Below are 24,999 nucleotides of genomic sequence, written 5' to 3' on the forward strand. Positions count from 1 at the left end.
GCGTCCCACAAGCGGAAGGTCCTCCTCCCTGCGCTGTCACGGCCGGCTTGTCTGTGAAGGGTACGACAGGCGCTCTCGCAAGGTCAGCAGACACAGGCAAGGGCGAGTCGGCAGCAACAGACCCCGGCAAGGCAACTTCGGGAGATGACGCATCCGGCCGTGGGGCAATGTATGGCTTCAACCGGGACGTGTGCACGAACCAACGCCGTGCACCAACCTGAACACGCGCCGACTGTGGGTTGGGAACCTCAATGAGGCGGACCGGACCCTGCCAAGGTCGATGTAATTTAGGAGATGTACCTGGCCGCACCTGTGGGCAATGAAGCCAGGCCAGGTCCCCCTTTCTCCAGGGACACTCCCCCTTTGAACGTCGGGCACACCGCTCATTCCTGGCCTGAGCCTTGGCAGTAGCCATGCGGGCATTTTCCCTCGCCTCAGCGACACGCCGAACGTTGTCCTTAATATACTCAGGAAGAGGCTTAACAGGCCCCCTCGCACCGGTTCCCAACTGGTCATGAATCGGCGGCACATTCTCACGGCCGTACATAAGAAAAAACGGCGAGTATCCAGTAGCCGCGTGCGGCGTCATGCGATACGCCGAAAGCACCCCAGGGATATGCAAATCCCAATCAGATTGGTTTTCCCCGACCGTATGGCACAGCATGGCGGACAGAGTCCGATTCAACCGTTCCACCATACCATCCGTTTGCGGGTGGTAGGGGGACGTCCGTATCTTTTTAGTTCCAAGAGCCGCACACACCTCCCCCAACAATTTAGACGAAAAGTTACGTCCCTGATCCGTAAGGAGCCTCTCCGGAGCCCCTTTGTCCATTACATACCCAAATAGAAAGGCGTCCGTGATAGACGCCGCTGACTGGTCAGGCAAGGGCCAGGCCATCGGCCAGCGAGAGAGGTACTCCACCCCCACCAGTAAATACTTATTCCCTTTAGCTGATGGCGGAAAGGGTCCCAAAATATCTAACGCCACCAACTCATTAACCCGAGATACTTTAATCGATTGTATCGGCGGAACATATGGATGTTTAGGCGGCTTACGGCGGGCACAATCGGGACACGCGCGAACGTGACCGACGACATCCGTCGTCATGCCGTGCCAATAATAGTCTCGCTGCAGCGTCAATAGGGTTTTCTGCACCCCCAGGTGTAAAAGTGTGTCACAGTGCAAGGATCTAATCAACTCATAGCGCAATGACGCAGGCACAACGAGACGCCAGTGTTCCTGTATCCCTTCCCTCCACATCAGTAACCCATCTCGGAGAGCAGTTTCCGAATTACCACCCGCACCGACTTCCTTACCCGCCCTCTCCGTTCGTTTCCGTAACGACACCAAAGAATCGTCCAACATTTGCTCCCGAATCCACACAGACCTTGGAAGACGCAAAATCCCGTCAGCCGGTCCCCCTTCAACCGGTCCCGGTGTAAGCGGAGGTTCGAGAACATCCACTGCCCGCGCGACAGGCTGAGGGGGGGGCTGAGCCGGTCCACACCTATGCGTCCCCGACGCACACGCACAAGGGGATTGTTGCGGCAACCTGGACAGTGCGTCCGCGTTAGCGTGACGCACACCCTTCCGATGGTGAATTTGGAAGGAGAATTCTTGCAACGTGTCCAGCCATCTCGCCAATTGTCCGGATGGCTGGTCCATCTTAAGAGCGTACTGCAAGGCCGCATGGTCCGTTCGGACAATAAACGACCGACCGTACAGATACGGTCGAAATTGGCGGAGAAAATACACAATAGCCAAAAGTTCCCTGCGAGTGACGCAGTAACGAGTTTCCGCGGGAGACAAAACCCGACTCCCGTACGCCACCACACGCTCAACACCACCTTTTGACTGGGACAACACCGCCCCAATCCCGGTGTCACTCGCATCAGTATCCAGAATGAAGGGATGGTCAAAATCCGGATAATCCAACGTCGGCGCAGTAGCCAGTAGGTCGCGCAGGCTCCGAAACGCCGCCTCCTCCGGCGGTCCCCACACAAATTTGTGCCCCTTCCCAGTAAGGAGATGCAAAGGCCTGGCGATAGTAGCGAAATTCGGAACAAACCTCCGGTAATATGAGGCGAACCCCAAAAACCGACGCACATCACCCACCGTGGCGGGGGTTGCCCAATCCCGGACACACGCAGTTTTCTCTGGATCCGTGGCCACCCCGTCCGCACTAACAATATGTCCCAAGTATCGAACGGAACGTTGCAGTAGATGACATTTCTTAGGCTTGAATTTCAAATTAGCAGAACGCATTCTGGCAAAAACGGCCTCCAACCGCAATAAATGCTCATCAAATGTGCGGCTGAAGACAATAATATCATCTAAATAAATGAGACATGTCTCCCACTGCAACCCCGTCAATACCAACTCCATCAATCTCTGAAAGGTGGCAGGGGCTGCATTCAACCCCATCGGCAGACAGTTAAATTGGAACAACCCCTGCGGCGTACGGAACGCTGTCTTTTCCCGCGAGGGCTCGTCAAGGGGAAGCTGCCAGAAGCCCGAAGAGAGATCTAGCGTTGAAAAAAACTTAGCCCCTGACAAGGCGTCGAGAGAATCGTCCATACGCGGCAGGGGATACGCATCTGCCACCGATACTTTATTTAACTTCCGAAAATCCACACAAAATCGTAATTTACCATCTTTCTTTTTAACCAACACGACAGGCGCGCCCCACGGGCTATTAGACGGAGATATAATATCCGCTTTCAACATGTCTTCCACTGCCCCTCGAACGTGCTCACGCTCAGCCGGACTCATCCGACGCGAGTTCAAGCGGATAGGGGCCGCGTCCCCCGTTTCGATGTGATGAGAGAGCAGCGAGGTGCGTCCCAAGTCCAAATCGTCCGAGCTAAACACATCGGAATAGCTCGCTAATAATTTATGAATCGCACAACGCTGCTCAGCGGAAAGGGCCGAATTTTCCGCGCATAATTCGGCGATCCAACGATCGTCCACCCCTCCGTCGTGTGAAACACCACCCACCAGCCCCCCGTCCAGAATGTCACTCTGAGCCGTAAACGCCGTAGTGGCGTGTGCCACAACGGTACCAGCCGGCACACACACGCTTTCAGAACTCGCATTTAACACCTGCAAAAACGGGCGCTGATCCGGACGGACAATGGTTTGCGCCCCCACCAGTGCCAATCCGCCCGTAACAGCGGCGGACGGCGACAGCAAAATTCCACAAGCACCCTGCCGACCCGGAACCGGCTTCCGGTATCGTAGGGGAATGAGCATCTGCGAGCCAGGTGGAATATCAACTGAAACTTCCGATAACGCCTGCACCTGGGCAACCGGAGCCGGTCGCCCCCAGGTGGACTGTAAAAACGCCAATTTGCGGCCCCCTGGTAGTTCAATGCAATTTTCATTGATTCTAATTAGAATGGGCATCTTAGCCAAAAAATCCGTGCCCAACAAGCAAGGAACCGCCAGAGACCGCGAAATTAACACGACGCCCGAGGCCGAGACCCCCCCGATAGAAATATTAGCGTCCACCTGTCCCACGATGCCCATACTACCCCCGTTCGCAGCGATGCAGGAAGCGTAAGCCGGCCTCACGGCCCCCGGTGGGATGTTCAAAAGATGAAATATAACATCCGAAATAATGGTCGCGGACGCCCCGGAATCCACCAAAATACGCACGTCCACCCCTTGGATCGACCCCGGTACAGTGGACGAACCTGTAGCGGCCGCGACAACCCGCCGAGCCAACTTACGCCACTGCGTTATCGAGCGACAAGGCGCAGATACTGGCCTCCCATATTTTAGAACATCCGCGTCGCACAACAACGGCGATGAGTGAGGTGTCAGGCCTTGCCGGGTGTCTGGTGCGCACCGACTTGCCTGTGCCGGAGGGTCTTTCTTTGGGACGTCCGCGATCGAGGCCTCCTGCTGGGGCGGCCCCGGAACCCGGGCCCAGCAGTCCCTGGCATAGTGGCCCCGACGGCCGCAGCGGAAACAGTCGACGTCGGGTCGGCGCGCAGCAGGCACCCCGTCCCGACGTGGCCGCGCCGGCGGCGGAGCCCGCGGCCCCGGCCCGCTTCGAGCCGGCCACGGAGTGGAGGCGGCCGACAGCTCCTTTGGGCCGGTCGCATCCGGCACGTACACGGCCTTTGTAGGGTCCCACCCTACGGCCCCCCCATCGACGACAGGACCGCCCGTCCACGCCGTGACTTGTTTCCAGCGGCGGAGATTGAACTGGGCGTCCAAACACTTGGCCGCGGTCCGGGACGTGAGTTTCTCGTGACCGCACGCCGGCATAGGAATGCCCAGATCCCGGGATAACTCTAACATCTTCCCCAAGATGAGAGGTTCCAGCAGGTCAGGCTCCGTCTCCGGATAAGCGGCCATCGCGAGTTCCAGCACGGCGCCCCTGTACGCTACAGGCGACTCCTCCGGTGCGCGTTGCCGCTGCACGAAGCGGCGATGGGCGTCATCCGGTGGCTCGTACGCGTCCGCCATTTCGTCGAACACTCCACGCAATGTTTTCTTCTTCGCAGCTTTTATAGAGCGAAAAAAACGAACAGACTCATCGTCAAGGAGAGTCGGCAGCACCTCCAGCGCCTCGGCGTCCGTCCACCTTGCCGTTCGTACCGCCGCCAAAAATAGACAAGCGAACGCACTCCAATCGCCCCCGATGGAGAACTCCTTAACAGTTGTAAGGTGACGACTGCGGCTCCTTGGCCTGCTTCCGTCCGTCACCGACTCTTCCGGCGGCAAGTTCAGCAAGGCGTCGCAACGCGGTGTCGCCAAGATGGCGGACGATCCTCGTGGCGGCCCCAAAATGGCGGCTTCCCGCCTTCCGTGGTGCGCCACGCCCAAGATGGCGTCTTCACGCCGCGTGGTCGATGGCGGCGCCATCGAAGACGACCCGGGCTCCTGCCGATCACCACCATCACCTACCAACGCCGCCCTTGGCGTGACAAGGTCACACAACTCCGTGATGACGGTTTTTAGGGTCGCCAGTTGCTCCGCCATCCGGGTCCATCTCAAATCTTCGTCCTTCAACGCAGATGGGTCGGACGCAGCGGCAACCTCCTCCACACCCGGGCCCTCACGGATCTCTCCCTCCGCCGAAGTGAAGCCGACCTCAGGAGGAAGATCGTCGTCGTCCGATGATGAAGCCGACGCCGGAGATGGGATATTCTTCTTCCTCAGTTGTTTCGCTATGCCGTTTCACTTCTGACTCCAGTGTAATAAAAGGACTCGAACACTTCTTTCTGTCTTCGTGTCTTTATTCAGGTTCACGTCTTTACCCACACGGCACTCTGTTATAACTCCTGTATTTGTAGCCCCCGGCTATTCACTGCTATTATAGCTTCCTCTCCCCTCTGACTCTCTGCTTCATCTATCGTAACCTCCTCCCTGCAGACTCGCTGCTACCCCTATGCAGACTCCTGCTGCTACCCCTATGTGCAGACCCTCTGGCTGTCACTGTATGCAGACCCGCTGCCCACCCTCTCTGTGCAGCCCCGCTGCTGACTGCAGCCTCCTCGCTGCTTCGGGTCGGTCACCGCTGGCCAACGGTGCCGATCCTCGCTCCCCCCGTGTTCGTGGCGATCTCGCCACACCCCGCTTCGCCCTTCGTGGCCTTCCTCTGTTCCTGGTTCCCCGTCACTCCCCTTGCTCTTCCGGTTCCCCTCCTTCTATACTCAACCCCTCTGCCCCCCACGTGACCTAACTCCTCCCCCCCTGACGGCACCTCAGAAGGGCCGTTTACAACCGCATTACAATTGTTTAATGTGGATTTCTGTGATATTTATAAAAAATGCGACTGTTATATTCGCATCATGTGTTTGGATCATATTGGCTCTCTTCAATGGTGATGTTTACATTTGCCTTGGGACTGAATCCCTGGACTGGGGCCGTTTCCCGGCGCTCAATTCGAGTTTCTCGAGAATGAGCGAGAAAGAGAGGCGGGCCGTGCTGGCTAAGGTTCCATGCGACGATCTGAAGAATCCTTTCACCGGCCTCGTCTCCAACGGCACCGAGCAGGAGATGAAAAACGAAATCGTCGACTTTCTCAGCGCTTCTGCTCAGGTGAGGAGAGGAGACTTGGTTATCACAAATGATAGCTCAACGAAGTAGCTTATCATCACTTGGGAATTTATAGCAGCCAAATTCTCTAAACGCATCAAGACCCATAGAGGGAAAAACCGGATGATCCGGAGGAAAATCCACACGACCACGGGGGGAGAGACTCCACATATGCAGGTGTCAGGGTTGGGATCGAACCCACAAATCCCTGTATACCACGCAAGATAGTTAATATCTCACCACCGTGGGGGCCGTTTCATCCAGTGTCGTCACGGTGGCGTGATGTTATATCCCTGGCGAGACGTTAACTCAATTGAGCGAAGTTAAGGCCAAATTATATAGTTCTATAAGAGCTATAAAGATATTTGTCACAGATGTCCAGTAGCGGCAGGTCGGACAACAATAAACAATGCAAAAGCTGATAGCAGTGCAAAGTAGAGAAAAGGTAAGCAAAATAAAATGTAGAAATAAACTACAACTGTTTCGATATTACAAGGTAAGTCCCACTGCGCTAGAAGCTTCATTTTCACAAACGACCTGTCCACAAACGATAGCTCAATGAAGCGGCTTATGTGGAAATGTATAGAGGCCAAGTAATCTAAATAATATCACACACAGGACAATATCACAGCAGAAAATCGCCCACGACTGCGGAAACTTGGCAGTGCGCTCCTGAACAAGAGTCAAGATACTCATTGAGGCTTACCTGGGAAAACAAGCGTAATAACAATAATAACATTGTACCATGTTGATTTGTAACCATGATGATTATGGTTATAACCCTGTTTTTCCGTTTTCATTTTTTTTTCAGAACAATGCATGGATATTATCTTTAGTTATAATTCTGGATGTATTTTTTACATTTCATGCACAGAAATATTTTTTTACAAAATATTCTGAACTTATCGATCGTTCACCTGAGAACAACTATTCAAAGTTTGAGAAGCAGTTCATCAAACAGAAGACGGAGGAGCTCTCGAAGCTTTTGGCGGAGGAGAACGTGAACCTCATGTTTGCCCATCTGAATCACGTCAGGGAGCAAGGGCATGAAAATTCCCTCCCAGAGGATTATCAATACGTGGACTGTGGTGAAAGCAGCAGTTCCCTCAACAACTGGGCAAATCTAACAAGTCGAAGGGAATCGAAAGAACCGAGTGGCAGAAAGGAGGATAATCTGATGCAGTCTAAGGACCAGCACGGCTACCAGGCATATTAAGCCCAAAGTCTTGTGGCGGAGGCAGGGGTGAAGGGTTAAGACTGAACTAGAACAGGGGCCGGCAACCTGCAGCTCCGGAGCTGCATGTGGCTCTTTAAGTGGCTGCTTCGTGACATTATTGACGTGAATTGCGGCTCTTGAAGTATTGAGTTTGTTTTACCGAATTGGAAAAAAATGTCTCTTCTTGTTACTTTGGATGCCGACTCCTGTACTAGAATGTCACTATCGTATACGTGCTTGTTTTCTATAGTCAGGTCCTGAAATTTTCATATCAGGGATCTACGACATCATTCGACCACTATTGAGTCGTTACATAGACTACACGGTGCGATACGGTGTGGTCTTAACAAGGTTCGATTATTGCAACTCAAAACTCTACGAGACGTCTGGAAAAAAACATTACCAAGTTGCAGCGTGGCCAAAATTCTCTGGCACACGTCATTATGGGTACGGAGAAAACAAACGGTGCCTGTCAGTGCTTGTCGAGCTGCATTAGCTTCTGATTGCCAAAGGAATATATTTTAAGTTCACGCTAATCTTACACAAATTGCTTGCCATAAATACACCACAATACCTTGCTGATCTCATTAAGAAGCATAAACCATCACGTGAACTCCGGTCATCCTCGCAGCGTCTATTGGCTGGCCATCGAACAAAGACGGTCACCGCATCACGCGCTTTCAGATGCACTTCTGCAGCCGTCTGGAACGCTCTTCGTTCCGATGATAAGAAGCCACTGGAGCTATGCGCTTTGAAATCATAATCTAGATTGAAAATTCATTTCTTTAGAACTTATTTTTGTGTTTGTTTTGTTATCCTTCCCCCAAACCTCCGATTTGCATGGTTGGCTAATTACGGTGCGATTGAAATTCAACAAACATACTTTCAATATTGCTCCGAATTTTCCCCTACTGATTTTGACCATAGCCATATAATTTCCGAGACTATGGCTATGAATTTTCTATGACTGATTATAACTGTAAGCAATATATTGTACTAAAATATTGCTTCGAATTTTTACGATTATAACTATAACCATAGAATGTACGAGAATACCGCTTTGAATTTTCCATGACTGATTGTAACTATTCAATAGCATGCAATAGAATATTGCTTCGAGTTTTCTTTTACTTATTATAACTATAGTCAGAGAATGTATAAGAATATGCCTTGGAATTTTTTACTACTGATCGTAATTCTAGCCTTAGAATGTATTAGGATATGGATTTGAATTTTCCACTTCTCATAATAACTGTAATCAATAGATTGTACGAAATATTGCGATGAATGTGCCCACTACTGATTATAACTGTATTCAATAGGATGCACTAGAATATCGCTTCGAGTTTTCTACTACTTACCATAACCATAACCATAGAATGTATGAGAATATTGCTTTGGATGTTTTACTTATTGGAACTGTAATCACGAGAATGGAGAACTGGTTGGTCTCACAGCATTACCTTACGATCCTGTACATCTGTAGAGGTGTAATTGTGCATGGCCACGGATGTAGAGGTGTAATTGTGCATGGCCACGGATGGCTAACAAACACAAGGGGCGGGGTTACGGCCGTACACAGGGGAGGTGCTCGCACCGACGTCCGCACCTGCATCCCCCACGGGCCCCTCCCGGGGGCCGAGTCCTATAAAAGGTGGTGAGCCGGAGGGCTCGAGGTCGAGGTATCAGCTTTAACCAGCGAAGACGGAAGACCAGCTAGCATAGGCCCCGGAGCTCCCCTGGCTCGCTGTCCTTATCAGGGCCGACCAGGGCAAGCCGGTGGCGTGGCCCCGAGAGCCCGGACTGACAAGCCAGTCTGGAGACTCAGGGTGCCGGGATCCCAGCTTGACCAGGGCTGGGATAGTTAGCCTCCCCTAGCTCCGTAGTGGAGGACTTGGGCGTAGGTTAGAGGGGTTAGAAGTCGTGTATCCCTGTAGCCGAGTGAAGGGGACGATACCCCCTTTAGTATTGTGTGTACCCATTACAAGTTGGTGTCAATAAATAAGTGTGCCTCCGATCCTGTCGTCAAGCCTCCTGATACTTACTACATCTGGTGTCTGAAGTAAAATGTTCAACGATGGACACACGAGGGACGACACGTACCAGGGAGTCGGAGATGGAGGACACCGCGGCCGAATCGCCACCAGAGATGGCCGGGGGTGGATCGGAGCAGCCGGGGCCGAATACACCCGCGCTGCTACGACAGGAAGGGGGGGATGCGTCGGCCGAGAGACTTCGGCTGGCTCACTCCCGCCTGGCGGAGCTGCTCTATGTTGCGGCCGCCGCGTTGGAAGACATCACGCGGCTGGGGGCTGGAGGGGCTGCGCGGGACGACGACAGCAGCCGACGCGCGGCGACATTTCCCGCCACCCCGACGCGGCTCGCGGTTAAATTTCCCGCCATCTCTACAGTGCGAGCAGAGGGTGGGGCCGGCCCGCGTCAGGTGACTGCTGAGGGCCAAGCACAAGCCGTGACGTCATCAGCATCAGCCAGCGCGTCAACATCAGAGCGACCGACGATGCCATGCTCGCAGCCCGCCCACACTGTATCATCTGCTGGGAGCGACGGAGAGCGATCTGCAGCCACGGACGTCGCGTTACAGCAGCGACTGCCGCCTCTCAAAGAATTCGTGGGCGCGGACGGAGACTGGGGCGGCTTCAAAAGGCGGTTCATCGCTCATCAAGAGATGGCGAACTGGACGGACGCCGAGGCACTACGCGTGCTGCTGACGATGCTGGACAACGACGCCCTGGCTACCCTCACCTCGGTGCCTAAGGAAAAGCGCGCCACGCTGCACCTGGCGCTGCAGCTGCTGTCAGCCGTCTATGGGCCGCCTTCGGACTGCAGGCAGCTGTTCCACGATCGGCATCGGGGCGCCAACGAATCGCCCCTGGCCTTCCGGACGGCTCTCCTGGCCCTGGCGAAGGCAGCTTTTCCACGGATGGACGAGGAGGGAGTGGACGCCATGGTGGCTGAGAAGCTGCTGCTACTCGCTCATGAGCTGGACGTCAACGTCTTGGTTCAAGACGACGCAGAGATGTCATCCCTGCTGATCGCGCGCCACATCCACGGGGGCTTGCGGTCCCTGCGTCGCAAGGCGGCCAAGGGGGTGGCCGGCCATGCCATGGCGGCCACCGCCCTCCCATCGGAGGAGGTCTGCGGGGTGGAGCGGCGGGGGGAATGGAGATCGGCGGTACCACAGGCTCGGAATGGACCGAGCCGCCAGGAGCAGCCCAGGCCATCTGGGGCGCTCACACGCTGCTACAACTGTGGCCTGCAAGGCCACGTTGCGTCAGGATGCCGGGCTCCCCGTCAGCGCGGGGCGACACCTCGTCAGGACGCTACGCCGTCTCCACCCAAGCTCCAGCAGAGAAATACGGCGAGTCGTGGCACCTCACACGTTTGGCCCATGCACACATCCGACACACACTCACGCGCTCAACTGAACAGGGCTCGAAAATCGCCGCCCGTTGCGCGCGATTGTTCTGAAATGCGGCGAGCGCTCCAACCGGGTCAGTGGTCAGAGCTCGCCCATCGTGTCGTTGCTGCGTCGGCGGGATCATCGGTTGTGGTCGGTCATATTGATGGGGTAGAGGTGCGGATTTTAATTGACACAGGGGCATCGGCGACCATTATATCTGATTTGATTTATAACATCCTTCCCGTTCAAAGTCGTCCCTTGCTCCCTGTTGATGTGCCATGCTATGCTGCTAACGGGGGCTCGCTGGGCATTATTGGGCAAATCCGCGCCAAAATTTGCATTGGAGACATTAAATTATCCGGGCCTGTTTTGGTTTCCTCCTCACTCGCGGTTCCGTGCCTGTTGGGGACGGATTTCTTGGCCAAAATGCCCATCCGTATCTTGATTGACCAGGGGTGCATCGAGCTCCCATCGGGCCGATGTGTTACATTTTTGTCTTCCCCCACCATGGAGCGTCGGGCGTTTGCCACCGTGCAGGCGCTCGTGACAAAAACTGTGCGCGTACCCCCGGGGGCTCAGATGCTCGTCCCTCTTAGGTTGCGTCGGCCGTTTGCTGAAGGGGTTGCGGATCGGGGGGTCTTGTTGGGACCATCTCGAGCCGGGGTCAATGGACCCGATTTGCTAGCGGCTCAGACCATGGTGAAAGGGGATGGGGACCCCTTCATTGCAGTCCTTAATGTAGGATCGCGAACGGCCGTGGTTCCTCAAGGGACCGTGCTTGCACACGCAACGCCGGTACCCTATGAGGAACCACTCGTGGGTCAGGTAACCACCGATCCTCCGTCGCGACCGCATTCGGACTGTGATGACGGATGGCTGGATGCGCTTTGCGCGGGATCAGTGGACCTGTCCGACTCGCAGCGCGCGCAGCTGCGAGTTCTCCTGAACGAATTTGCTGACGTTTTTAGTCAACACAAATTTGATATTGGTTGTACTAAATTGCTGCGACACCATATTGACACGGGTGACAGCGCGCCAATCCGCCAAAATCCCTTTCGGTTGAGTCCCGCCGAAAAGGATCATGTCAAATCGGCTGTTGATGACATGCTAGCCGCCGATATCATTTCCCCTTCCAACAGCCCGTGGGGCGCGCTGATCGTTTTGGTGAAAAAACACGACGGCTCACTGCGGTTTTGTGTCGACTTTTCGGCAATTGAACAAAATTTCTGTGGCAGATGCGTACCCGCTTCCTCGAATGGATGAGTCGCTCGATGCCTTGGCGGGGGCGCGATTCTTTTCCACCCTCGATTTACTATCTGGATTCTGGCAGCTGCCTCTGGATGACGAATCAAAACCTAAGACTGCTTTTCGTACACCGCAAGGTCTCTTCCAATTTAACCGCTTGCCGATGGGCTTACATTCTGCGCCGGCAACTTTTCAGCGGTTAATGGAACTGGTCTTGGCAGGCTTGCAATGGGATTCGTGTTTAATTTACTTGGACGATGTCATCGTCTTTAGCAAATCCTTCGAGGAACACCTCCAGAGGTTGCGTGCTGTTTTTCTCAAAATACGGGCTGCCAATTTAAAATTTAAACCGCAGAAGTGCCATTTGCTCCGCGAATCGGTGCGGTATTTGGGTCACATTGTTGGGCGCTCGGGGATATCCACTGATCCCGCCAAAACGGAATGCGTCAGCTCCTGGCCGACTACCACCTCGGTGGGAGAGGTCAGGAGTTTCATTGGGTTCGCGTCGTACTATCGACGGTTTGTGGCTGACTTCGCTACGATCGCGAAACCATTGCATGCCTTGACGTCCAAGGGAGTCAGGTTTCATTGGGGGCCGGAGGAGGAGGCTGCTTTTCGCGCCCTCCGGAATGCCCTGGTGGGGGCTCCGCCGTTGAATTACCCCGATTTCTCACAACCCTTCTTGCTCGATACAGATGCAAGTAACACGGGCATCGGGGGCGTGCTGTCCCAGCTCATTGGGGGCGTAGAGCATGTGGTGGCTTACGGTAGTCGGGTGCTGTCTCCAGCGGAACAACGGTACTGCGTTACCCGTCGGGAATTATTGGCAATTGTTCATTTCATTCAGCAGTACCGCCCGTATCTGTACGGTCGGCGTTTCACCGTCCGTACAGATCATGCGGCCCTACAGTACGCTCTGCGGGTTCAACAACCATCGGGCCAGTTGTCTCGATGGTTGGAGATTCTCCAAGACTACGACTTTGTCACCACATATCGTAAGGGCGTCCGCCACACGAACGTTGACGCCCTGTCGCGGTTGCCACCCACTTCGGAGTGCGCTTGCCTCTTGGGTTCGGGGCGTTGTAGGCCCCCGAACGTCACCACCGATTCGGTCCTCGTGGCCGCCGCCGATGCGCCTTCGGCTTCGGGTCCTATCGAGCAAGAAGGGAGGGATTCGTTGCTGGGGTTGTCGGTCACGGAATGGGGACGCCTCCAAATGGAGGACACCTCCCTCCTCGCTCTGCGCCGTCACGCCTGGGGGGTTGGTCAGGGGGTGGCGAACGTTGACTCGTGGGGGTTGTTCCAGGGTCTTTTAATGCACTGGGATGGAAAAACCCGCCGTCAGCGGCTCGTGGTGCCTGCAGCATTAAGGGGTAATGTGGTATGGGCTGTTCATGAGCGGCTTCTGCACTTGGGGGTTCACAAGACCTTTGCCACGCTCCAGCTCGATTTCTTCTGGCCGGGCATGGCAAAGGACGTGGGGGATCTCCTGGGGTCGTGCACGCAATGCGCGCAGCGGAAGCCACCAGCTAGGGGGTCCAACCCTCCGCTGCAGTCCATAAAGGTTTCCCGGGTTAACGAGCTCGTTGCTCTAGACATACTCGGGCCATTTCCCGCTACACCCAGGTGGAATAGGTATTTATTGACAGGGGTCGAATACTTCACGAGATGGCCTATGGCCTGGCCCCTGGCCAACCAGTCGGCAGCAGCCATCGCGGAGGCCTTTGTCCAGGGCTATGTCCTCGACAAGGGTGTTCCGGAACGGCTGCTTACTGACCAGGGTAAGAATTTTTCGGGAAAACTCCTCCGCGAGGTGTGCAACCTCTTGGGTACGGAGAAAATTCGGACCTCCCCGTATCACCCACAGACTGACGGGATGGTGGAACGGCTGCATCGGACCATCACGTCTATGCTGTCCCAGCAGGTGTCGGAATCCCAGACAGATTGGGACCTTCGCATAGCCGGTGTGTTGCAGGCCTACAGGATGGCTCCCCATGCGGCCACCGGATTTTCCCCTTTCTTTTTAATGTATGGCCGCGAGGCTAACCCCCCTGTGACGACCCAGCTGAAGCTCTCGGCGCCTCAGGCGAAGTCTACCTTGTCCGAACACGTTAAATTTAACATCAGCAAATTATCTGAGGCGCGGGAAGCGGCCGTGCAAAATTCTGAACTCCGCCAGAGGGCGAACGAGAGGCTTCGGCTGGGGCGGGTACATGTGTTCAAATGGAAACCAGGGGACAGGGCATGGTTGCACTGTCCCCAGGTGCCGCTGGCAACCTCGTCAAAGTTGGTACGGCCGTGGCGGGGGCCAGTGGAGGTCGTACAGGTCTTGCGGCCGCAATGTGTTAGCGTCAAATGGGGGAGGCGTCGGTGGTACGTGCACCCCTCAAGGTTGAAACCGTTCATCGCGCCGCCCCGTGGTTCACACACACACACGCATGGCCAAACGTGTGAGGGTTCCGCCGACTCCCCGACGTCGCTGCTCTCGCCTAACCTGACATCAACTGTTCCGTCTCCAGGTGCAACAGGAGTGACGGGTCCACGCCCACCAACCCCTCCCGGAGGGGTCGGGGGTCACTCGGCAGCGACGCCAGACTCTCTTGCACCCGGACCGTCAACAACCGCCACTGAGCGTGCCGGGACGGGCCCTTGTGACGGGCCCGCCGCGAGAACGCGCGCCAAAACGCGCAAACTATTGTGAGGTCGGCTGTTGGGGGGCCTTGCGGACAGTGGGGGGGGAGGCGTCCGGAGTGCGTGTATATATGTTGGTTTTGGGGAATGGGGTATTTATTCGGGGGGGTGCGTCGGGTTATTTTTTTCTCTTCCAGTTGTTGTTCTTGTTATGGTTCTCTTTGTTCTTGTTAAAATTACGCGAGGCACACACACGGTTTTCGGGAGGGATGCACCTTTATTCTGATCTTTTTTTTGCAGCCGGGGACGGCTGCGAGCTGTACAGGGGGGGGTGATGTAGAGGTGTAATTGTGCATGGCCACGGATTTAGAGGTGTAATTGTGCATGGCCACGGATGGCTAACAAACACAAGGGGCGGGGTTACGGCCGTACACAGGGGAGGTGCTCGCACCGACGTCCGCACCTGCATCCCCCACGGGCCCCTCCCGGGGGCCGAGTCCTATAAAAGGTGGTGAGCCGGAGGGCTCGAGGTCGAGGTATCAGCTTTAACCAGCGAAGACGGAAGACCAGCTAGCATAGGCCCCGGAGCTCCCCTGGCTCGCTGTCCTTATCAGGGCCGACCAGGGCAAGCCGGTGGCGTGGCCCCGAGAGCCCGGACTGACAAGCCAGTCTGGAGACTCAGGTTGCCGGGATCCCAGCTTGACCAGGGCTGGGATAGTTAGCCTCCCCTAGCTCCGTAGTGGAGGACTTGGGCGTAGGTTAGAGGGGTTAGAAGTCGTGTATCCCTGTAGCCGAGTGAAGGGGACGATACCCCCTTTAGTATTGTGTGTACCCATTACAAGTTGGTGTCAATAAATAAGTGTGCCTCCGATCCTGTCGTCAAGCCTCCTGATACTTACTACACATCTTTTGAATGCTATTAATTCTCTTCATGCTTTTATCGTTTGATTAAGTTGACTTTGTTATTTTCATTACATGGCGCAGACAACTTACGTTTGGTCGTCATGCTTAAAGGGGCGGAGGTACATCGTGATTGGTCTACACCATAGAGAGCCATTTTAAAGTAGGCTGTTTCAAAGACAATGCCTCTATTATAATCATCAGATCATGTTTGTTTAGCATGTTTACTACAAGTACGTTTGTTAATGCAGACATGATTCCTAGCAAAAGGTGTCCTGTTGGTGTTTGATTATAACACCTGTTTTATTGGCAGAAAGGGTAAAAACCTACACTTATTATTCATGTCGTGATTCTGTTTCATTTTCGTTGCTTTGGCTATTACCTTTCATGATGCAGCCTTGCCTGGTCTTGCAGCCTGCTGCTATCGGCTACTCCTGACGTGCATGTAACACAATACACGTGCACTCCACATTCAGCCTCAAACACGCGCACTTACACAGTTTTATAGTTTCACAGCCCTGTACTAAACATTGCAGTATTCCTTTATGCACACCATTTATTTAAATTATGTATTTGATACGTTGTATAGCATTCAGTTTACATGCTACACAATGCTTACGCATTTATGCACTTAAATACACATTTGTACACTATACATAGTATACAGTACACGTTTACATACACACAACTTAAACACTACACGAGCCTATGAATTACAAATGCTCATACCAAAGACAAATATCCCCCGTATATCCTTTACTAGACTTTTGGGGCAAGTGCTGTTAGTGATTGCACTTATGAAGGGCGGAACGGCACAGAAGTGGGGTGGGAGGCCAGAACCATGCCCGGCCGCTTTTGTCTCCCCCATGGCGATCTTTACACACCGCACCAGGCACTCATTTGAGGTTGAGTCGACCTAGGTGAGGCCCCGGACCGGTCCAGATAATCGTCACTCGTGTTGGTGGCCACGAGCGGGAATCGATCTCAGGTCGACAAGTTCGTAGTACAGCGCTCTAACCTCTGTGCTACCACTCCCCACATGCTCATACCTCACACACAAATATATTGCATACGTGAAGCTAAACTGACGTGAAAAAAATATTTACACACAAAGTTACTTACTGACACATACTTCCACTTGTATACGCACAAATACACTTTACATTTACGGCTAAACTTACCTATACAGACATAGTCAGGTAAACGCACATTGATACATATACAACTCCAGTGGACACGCCGACTTTCCAGCTTACAGTCATTCACATTTAGTTACACCACAGCCCCTTGACCCCCCTCTGATCACTTCTTCCTTTCTCTCATCATCTCCCCCCCCCATTCCCTCCCTCATATCCCTGCCCATCCAAACCTCTGTAATGTGAGGGTATACCTGGGTGATTGAGTGGTCACACCTCATTGATAATGATTGACTCTACTGGTCCAGGCCCATAACCAATGGGGAGAGGAGTAGGGGCGTGGCTCTGACGTAATGTGAAGGTGACATCTAGAAGGAGATGATTGGCCCTGCTGGCTTTAGCCACAGCCAATGGGGAGACGAGTTAGGGGCGTGGTCCTGAGACCGTAGGATGGGATCTGGAAGATTCAAGGGAGGTTGCCCAGGATTGGCTGAGAGGCACCACGTGACCCAGGGATTAAAAGGGGTGGAGACGGGCAACACGTGGTCAGAACTGGAACGAACAAAGGGAGAAGCCACGCTGGAGCGTGGGGTCCAGAGCCTGCGACGTGGCAGCGACAGTCATCTCTTTCTCTCTATCCCTCCCTCTCACGCTGTCTGTTAACAGCGTGAAGGAGTCAGATAGCAGAAGAGTCCGTACAATGAGAGCTGTGGTAGAAAGCTAATAAACAAACCTGATTCCAGAAGTTGCCTCGGCGACCTTTATTACACCTCCATCGTTAATCTCCACTACCCTTTGAACAAGTTATCTAGTCTGTAAGCAATTCTCCTCTCCTACACGCCAAACTTCAATTTAAAGCTCCCATCATTCCTCTCTAATGCACTTTCTTCCAACCTCAATTGCCCTGGTTCCGCCCCTTCGCCCTCAAGTCTCCTAGCGAGCCCCCTCAACTCTGGATCGATCCCCTTCCTCCTGTCAAAATGACGCATTTTGCGCAAAGCAGCGAGGCTCCTGTGAAACAGCCTCACTCATGCGACAACCCCCAGCATCTCTGCTGAGCGCCGGTCGCCTCCGGATGCCAGCAGCGTCCTTCGTGACGCTCACCTGTCACCTGCACCAGGGTGCGGTTGCCTCCGGTTGCCATTCATCATGCATAGTCAGCAAAGGAGAGTTGGGTCAAACGCGTGACTCTTGATGCCATGCACCAGCGTATCGAGTGCTTTGTTTGAGCCATGGATCACGGTTGGAAGTGGGCGACCACGGGGAGGGCGGCGCCATTGCTTTGAGTGTCGCAGTCCTCACTATGAACGTCGACCGCCAACCAAAGTGCGCAGTTTGCTGCTGGAATTTGGAGCCATCAAGACAGGGCGAAGTGTCCACAAAGTGACACCACAGCCGTCTCTCTCGAACTAGACTCTCGATGGCGAGGAGACCAGACGCAGATGCGACAGTGACGTTTCTGACAAGTCGAACTATCGGATGCCAAGAAGGTGTTGATGCCATTGCTGCATGTGGAAGGACCGCAGCCTTCCAAATGCGGTTGAACAGCAGCGTCCTTTGTGGAGCACACCTGAGGCATGCGGTGTCTTAATGCCAAAGGCACTGCCAGGCCTGTTGGTCTATGTACATATGTTTAACTTCTCCCTCACCGTATGTAGCCAACCGTGCTACTCAGAGGGTTGGTGAATGAGTGTGTGGGTGAGTGACTGTGTGATTGACTGAGTGACTACGTGAGTCTGTATGTATGTTTGACTACTTTCTCACCGTACATAGCCACCCATTCCAATCGGAAGTACGGGGAGAGTACAACATGCAAAAAACACGAGAAAAGTTCTAAAGCAATTAATTTTCAATCTAGTCTCGTGGCGTAGTGCATAGTGAAGTGTATAGTAGTGTACAGTGTAGTATATAGTCGTGTATTAAATTGCAATATGTTCGCATGTTCAACTTCCTTTACACCGTACATAGCCAACCATGCTAATCCGAGGTGCAGGGGCAGGGTTCCGCTACCACTGTGCTTCGTCGGCGCTGCTCGTGGTGCCTTCTTCATATCGCGGCGTGCACCCCGCTGCTCTGCCGGGCCCTCAGGCGTCACCTTCGCCGTGAACATCATCGTCATCACTGCCCTCATCATGGACATTGCTACCCTGTCGCCGTTGCCATCACCGTGCAATGCGAGCGTCTCCACCAGCACCTCAAGGGTTCCTCAGGGCTTAATTATAGGGCCTCTGTTGTTCGGCCAAAACATGTCCTACTACTTGGCCAAATCTTTTGTCACGGCTTAAATTTAAATTTTCATGCTGAAAGACGCATCTGCTTGTACACTATGTTGTTGAGCTCTTCACATCAAGTGAATTGTAGACAAGACTGCAATTCGGTCCTCCTCCGAGATCAGAAACTTGGGTGTTATCCGAGACCCCAGTTTGACATTAGAAGCACACGTACATACTATTACCAAAATATACTGTATATTTTTTTCATTTATGCAACATAGCTCAACCAAGATCTATGATATCCCTTCCTAATGCTGAGAGGCTGGTGCATGCCTTCATTTCATGAAGGTTTGAGTAATGTATTGCCTTCCTTGCTGGGGTTTTAAAAGTGTTTAAATCGTACTCTTCGGCTTTTTCGGTAAAGTTACGTAGGTAAAAAAATTAAATAAAATGAATAGAAGTATTAATAGAAATAAAATAATAAATAACGACGTTTCGGAGGCAACACAAGCTTCCGTCTTCAGGTGGAACCCTCACAGCACAATTGCTGTATCAAGTAAAGAGAGAAGTCCCAAGAGACCCGACCTTATATATACTGGTTAAGGGGGAAAAGAGCCAGGGTGGGCCGCCGGAGATGAGTTGTTGTGAGATGGTTAGGACCATTAAAATATATTGAAAACTCAGCTGCCCGGGTTTAAACCAGATATACATCGTATGGCAATATTACTCCTATTCTTTCGTCTCTGCCCTGGCTCCCTGTAAATTACAGAATCGACTTTAAGTTTCTTATTCTCACGTTTAAGGCTTTGAATCGGCTGGCTACTAAATATCTCACCGATCTTCTTACATTTCATACACCACTGTGAAAACTTAGATCTGCTGATTCTGGTCCTTTCATCATTCCACAGATATTCTGCAGCCAAGCTCCACGATTGTGGAATAACTTTCCTCGATCCAAAGAGTACATAAGAGATTCTGTACTCTTTGGTTCTTTCTGTAAAGTCACGTAGGTAGCAATACAAAAATCACGACGTTTCAATCGCAACACAAGCAATCTTCATCAGGTGGAACAACCACAGCAATAAAATGCTGAAGTAGGCGAGAGAGCTGCCGTGGCAAGAGGTTATATAGGTAAGAACAAGTAAACCCGTAAAAACAAAGTTTTTCACTATAAATCCTTTATATGCGTGGCGGCGAACTTAATATAAAGGATTTAAAAATATATTCTCCTGTGGAGGACGCTGGGATCGATCCCGCGACCTTTGGCATGGGAAGCGAGGGCGCTACCAACTGCGCTACTCCGCCACGGCCTGTGGAGGAGTTACGCTCTGGGCTCTTACACTCTGACGTTCAGCCAAAGCCATGAATGTGTTCTATTTGAATATATGTAAAATAAAAAAAATTTGCCTAAAAAGTGTAAAATTTTGAGAATTTTTTTTCACGAACAATAATTGTCTGGCACAACGAGTCTGTGTGGAAAATGTCAGCTCGATTGGATCACGGGAAGTGGGTTAAAAAACGACCGATAGATTTGCACGGTCCTAAGCAAGCAAGCAAGCACGCGAACTTAATATAAAGGATTTAAAAAGGGAGGTAAGGGGGGAGAGAGAGAGACGGGGAGGAGGTGTGGGGTAGGGGAAGGAAGGCTGCGTGAGCGCTGGGGGGGGGGGAGTTGGCGGGGCTATAAGTGGGAAACTGAGTGTGGAACACGGTGGGGGGGGGGGGAATAAAATCTACCAGTAAACGGCAGGTAGGATGGAAACAACCAGTTTCAGTTTTTCAGTTGCATTTATTTGGTATAGGCCTGTGAGCCATTCGGCTCTTGAATCGAGTACAACCGCAATAAACAAAAATATGTACAAGAAAACATCTTAAAATGTGCAAACAAAAAAATCCAGAAAAATACAGCAAAATCTTCCAGAAAAAGCCTACGGTACACCAACGCTGTGTGCAAAAATCCCAGTGGGATGCAAGTCAAACAACAACAACCACCACAATAAACGACATAAACAACATGTACCATCAAAACCCTTTAGCCATAGCTGGCTGCATGAGCCACTCCACAACGGCAGGAGCATCAGTAGGCATATAAAAAAATTTCAATGCACTTTTAAGATCAGCACACTAAATCAAAACAGATCATACTTTGCAGCGGTCATCCGGAGCGAAACATTTTATTTTCTTTTAGGCCACTGAATAGCAGTGGCAGCTAGGGGTGTACAACTCCTCTAGAGCAGTTTTGAGTGAAGATCTCTTAGGTAGTAATTCAAGTTGCAATTTATTTGCAATATCATTCCAGACCCTGGGGGCATCAATAGCAAAGGCCCTTCCTCCAGTATTTGTACGGCAATAGGGAATGTGAAGCTGGTAAATGAGCGAAGACCTTAGGTAAAATTTGGTCTTTTAAACAGAGAGGAGATCCAGCAGGTAATCTGCGGAATTTTTTGTAAGTACCTGTTAAGGTTAATAACATCCTTCCAATGATTGTTCAATTTGTATCCATCTTCTCGGTTGAAGTTATGTCTATGTTTATATATCTGGATGGCTTCATGAACAAACCTTTGATAGTTGCCTGATGGTTTTCAGAATACCTTGGTCTCGGAAAAAACAATATCATGCGAGCCCACAGCGTTATAACACAGGTTTTTGTCAGCGTAATGCCTGTTGGTTAAACCATCGGTTAACAAACCTAAAAACATACTCGCTCAAAATGCTGACTCAACAATGAATGGAGCAAAGTCGAGCATGCGTGACTTCCAATGTTTTGCGTTTTACTTCCATGTGGGAACTAAGCGTGACTGTCTCCAGAGGGGGGGGTGGATTTTTTCCGTAGTATACCAGGAGATTCCGGGTTCCTTAGAGCATCGATGAGATGCTTCTGAATGTAAATGAGGTCTCCATGTGGAGCGTTGCCCTCAATTCCCTCCGGGAGGCCGTAGGCCTTAAGTTGCCACTCCCGCCCCTTAACGTCTGGCTTGCAATAGGCGTCCTTGAGCTCTAGCAGTCTAGCTTCGTGCATCTTAACCACATCACCCCTAAATTTCGATTTAAAGCTTTCGTGACTGCAGGGATTCATCTTCTTGGTTCTTTCGGTAAAGTCACGTAGAAGGGAAATAATAAAATAATAAAAATAAAACATAATAAAATAATTTTTCCCGCCAGATCTGTTCTTCACCTGAGGACGGCTGCTTGCGTTGGACGGCTGCTTGCGTTGTGGCCGAAACGTCGTGAGAATTGTATTTTATAATTTATTATTTTTATTATTTTATTATTTCCCTTCTACGTGACTTTACCGAAAGAACCAAGACGACACATCACCCCTGTTCCACGAGTGAACCCGTCATCATCGTGATGGCTTCCTGTCTCTCTGCCCTCTTCGCTGACCCCACTTAGCTTCTCGTTAAGGAACCTGGAGAAGGGCGCTGTTTTCCTCTGTCTTCTGAGCTCGCAGCTCTTACATTTTCCAGGAGGATTTGTAGACGCTCCCACGGACCTGCTAGGTGGTATATTGTTTCCCTTTGACCGGGGAAGCCAGCGAGGATGAAGCCGGAGATTTGTGTTCCCTGGGGCCCTATTCGCCATGGAGCACGAGGTTGTTGCGGGTAAAATCCCCCAAACCAAGCCACAGGGGTAGGGCCAAGCTGCGCACAAAAGGCCCTCGGGCTAGAGGGTTTATAAATTGCCCAAAAAGGCAGAAAACAAGGGAAAACCCCTCAATAAATCCGATGGCTAATAAAAAATAAATAAATCGTCTAAAGAAAAAAAGGTAATATAATACGCGTGCAGGCTTGTTTTCTATCGTAAGGGTTAGAGAGGTCTCTTTAACGCTGTTCACTCGACCATGACGTCCCAGAAGTCAAATTAGGACTTTATTAAAAGTAGAGATAGATTGAATGCTGCTGCGAATGTGAGGTGAGAGTCGTTTAAGATGGCGGGGGCTGCCACGGTGACCCCTGGCAGTGACGGTCCTGGTGCTTGGTGTAGGTGAGAGAGGAGGTTTAATTCACGTTGCTTGTAGAGTTTTACCACGAGTTGTAGTGCAAGGTGACAGGAGAAAATAGAGATACGGCAAACGGCTGGAAGTGGAGATGTTATTGCAATGGCATGCATTCTTGTGGGTGATCCCGTGCTGTTGAGGGGAATTCAGGGCAGGGAGTGAAATAAGGCCATGTAATATAACCGAGGATGAAACATGGCCACATCAAAAAACACAGAAACTGGAATATGTTTTGATATCGGACGGTGTATTTTGATGCTTTAATTGTGCATACGAATGAGAGCCATGTACGTGTTGCGTGCTAAACAAAGTAATGACTCAGCTGCTAAGAACGTGATGTTTTGTTCATCCGTTTTTCTGTGCGTGTTTTGAGACAAGTTCCTTCAAGCCACAACGCTGCGCTACGTGATGTTCACGAGGGCGGCATAACCGCACGTTTAGCCAAATGTCGTGACTTGATTATTCTTGCGAAACATTACTTCAAGTTTCACTACCGACGACTAAAGTATAAATAGTCGCTTGAACAACACCTCAGCGCGGCGCTACTGCTGCTGCTATCGACTGCTGCTGCTCTTTCTGTGTCGAGTAGATATCGGTTACAGCCGTCTATAATGGAGCACACGCAAGGATTGGGGTCTTTCCTTTCTCCCTTAAAGGACTACCTGCCCAGCATCGCCACCATCATTACGGGCGTGCTCATGCCCATTCTGGCTGGTGTAGCAGGGGTCTTTTCCCCTCTCCCTGCCTTTCGCTGCCCTTGCACTTCGCCAGAGAATAAACAATATGCATTGCATGCTTTATTTATACCATTTTTTATCATAGTAGCAGTGGCTTTTGCCGTTCAGCAACCCTCAAGTGCAAAAATAATTGCACATATAATGGCATCTTATAGATGGAATAATCGTTGCAGTCGATGTTTTTATTGTTGTTTTATGTGGATTTATGTCGTAATTATAAAAAATGCGACTGTTATATTCGCATCATTTGTTTGGATCATATTGGCTTTCTTCAATAGTGATATTTACATTTGTTACCGATCTGAAACCCTGGATTGGGGCCGTTTCCCGGTGCTTAATTCGAGTTTCTCAAGAATGAGCGAGAAGGAGAGGCGGGACGTGCTGGCCAAGGTTCCATGCGACAATCTGAAGAATCCTTTCACCGGCCTCGTCTCCAACGGCACCGAGCAAGAGATTAAAAACGAAATCGTCGACTTTCTCCGTGCTTCTGCTCAGGTGAGGAGAGGCGACCTGGCTATCACGAATGATATTTCAACGAAGTGGCTAATCATCACGTGGGAAATCATAGCAGCCAAATTCTCTAAACGCATAGAGACCCATAGAGGGAAAACCCTGAAGATCCAGAGGCAAATCCACACGACCACGGGGAGAGAGACTCCAAATATGCAGGTGTCAGGGTTGGGATCTAACCCACGAACTCCTGTATACTACGCAAGGGAGTTAATATCTCACCACCGTGGTGGGCTTCATCCAGTGTCGTCACGGTGGCGAGAAGTTAAGGCCAAATTATATTGTTCTGTAAGAGCTATACAACTATTTGTCACATATGTCCAGTAGCGGCAGGTCAGACATCAATGCAAGAGCACAGTAGCAGTGCACAGTATAGGAAAGGTAAGCAAATGACACAAAGAAATGTTACAAATAAACTACAACTGTTTCTATTTTACGAGGTAAGTCCCACTGCGCTAGAAGCTTCATTTTCACAAGCGACCTGTCCACAAACGATAGCTCAACGAAGCGGCCTATCACATGGAAATGTATAGCGGCCAAGTAATCCAAATAATATCACACACAGGACAAGATCACACAGCAGAAAATTGCTCCCGACTGTGGAAGCTTGGCAGGGCATTCGAGAGCAAGAGTCAAGAGACTCATTGAGGCTTACCTGGGAAAACAAGAGAAATAACAATAATAACATTGCACAATATTGATTTGTAACAATGATGATCCTGGTTATAACCCTGTTTTATTTCCTCTATTTTATTTTCAGAACCATGCATGGGAATTATCTTTAATTATCACTGTAGATGTAATTGTAACATTTCATGCACTGAAAAGATTTCAAAAAAAGTATTCTAAACTCATCGAACGTTCACCTGAGAACAACTATTCAAAGTTTGAGAACCAGTTTATCAAACAGAAGACGGAGGAGCTCTCGAAGCGTTTGGCGG

The sequence above is a fragment of the Lethenteron reissneri genome, chromosome 65, assembly GCF_015708825.2.
Source record: "Lethenteron reissneri isolate LAM-NWPU_2019-01 chromosome 65, ASM1570882v1, whole genome shotgun sequence".
NCBI lineage: Eukaryota > Metazoa > Chordata > Hyperoartia > Petromyzontiformes > Petromyzontidae > Lethenteron > Lethenteron reissneri.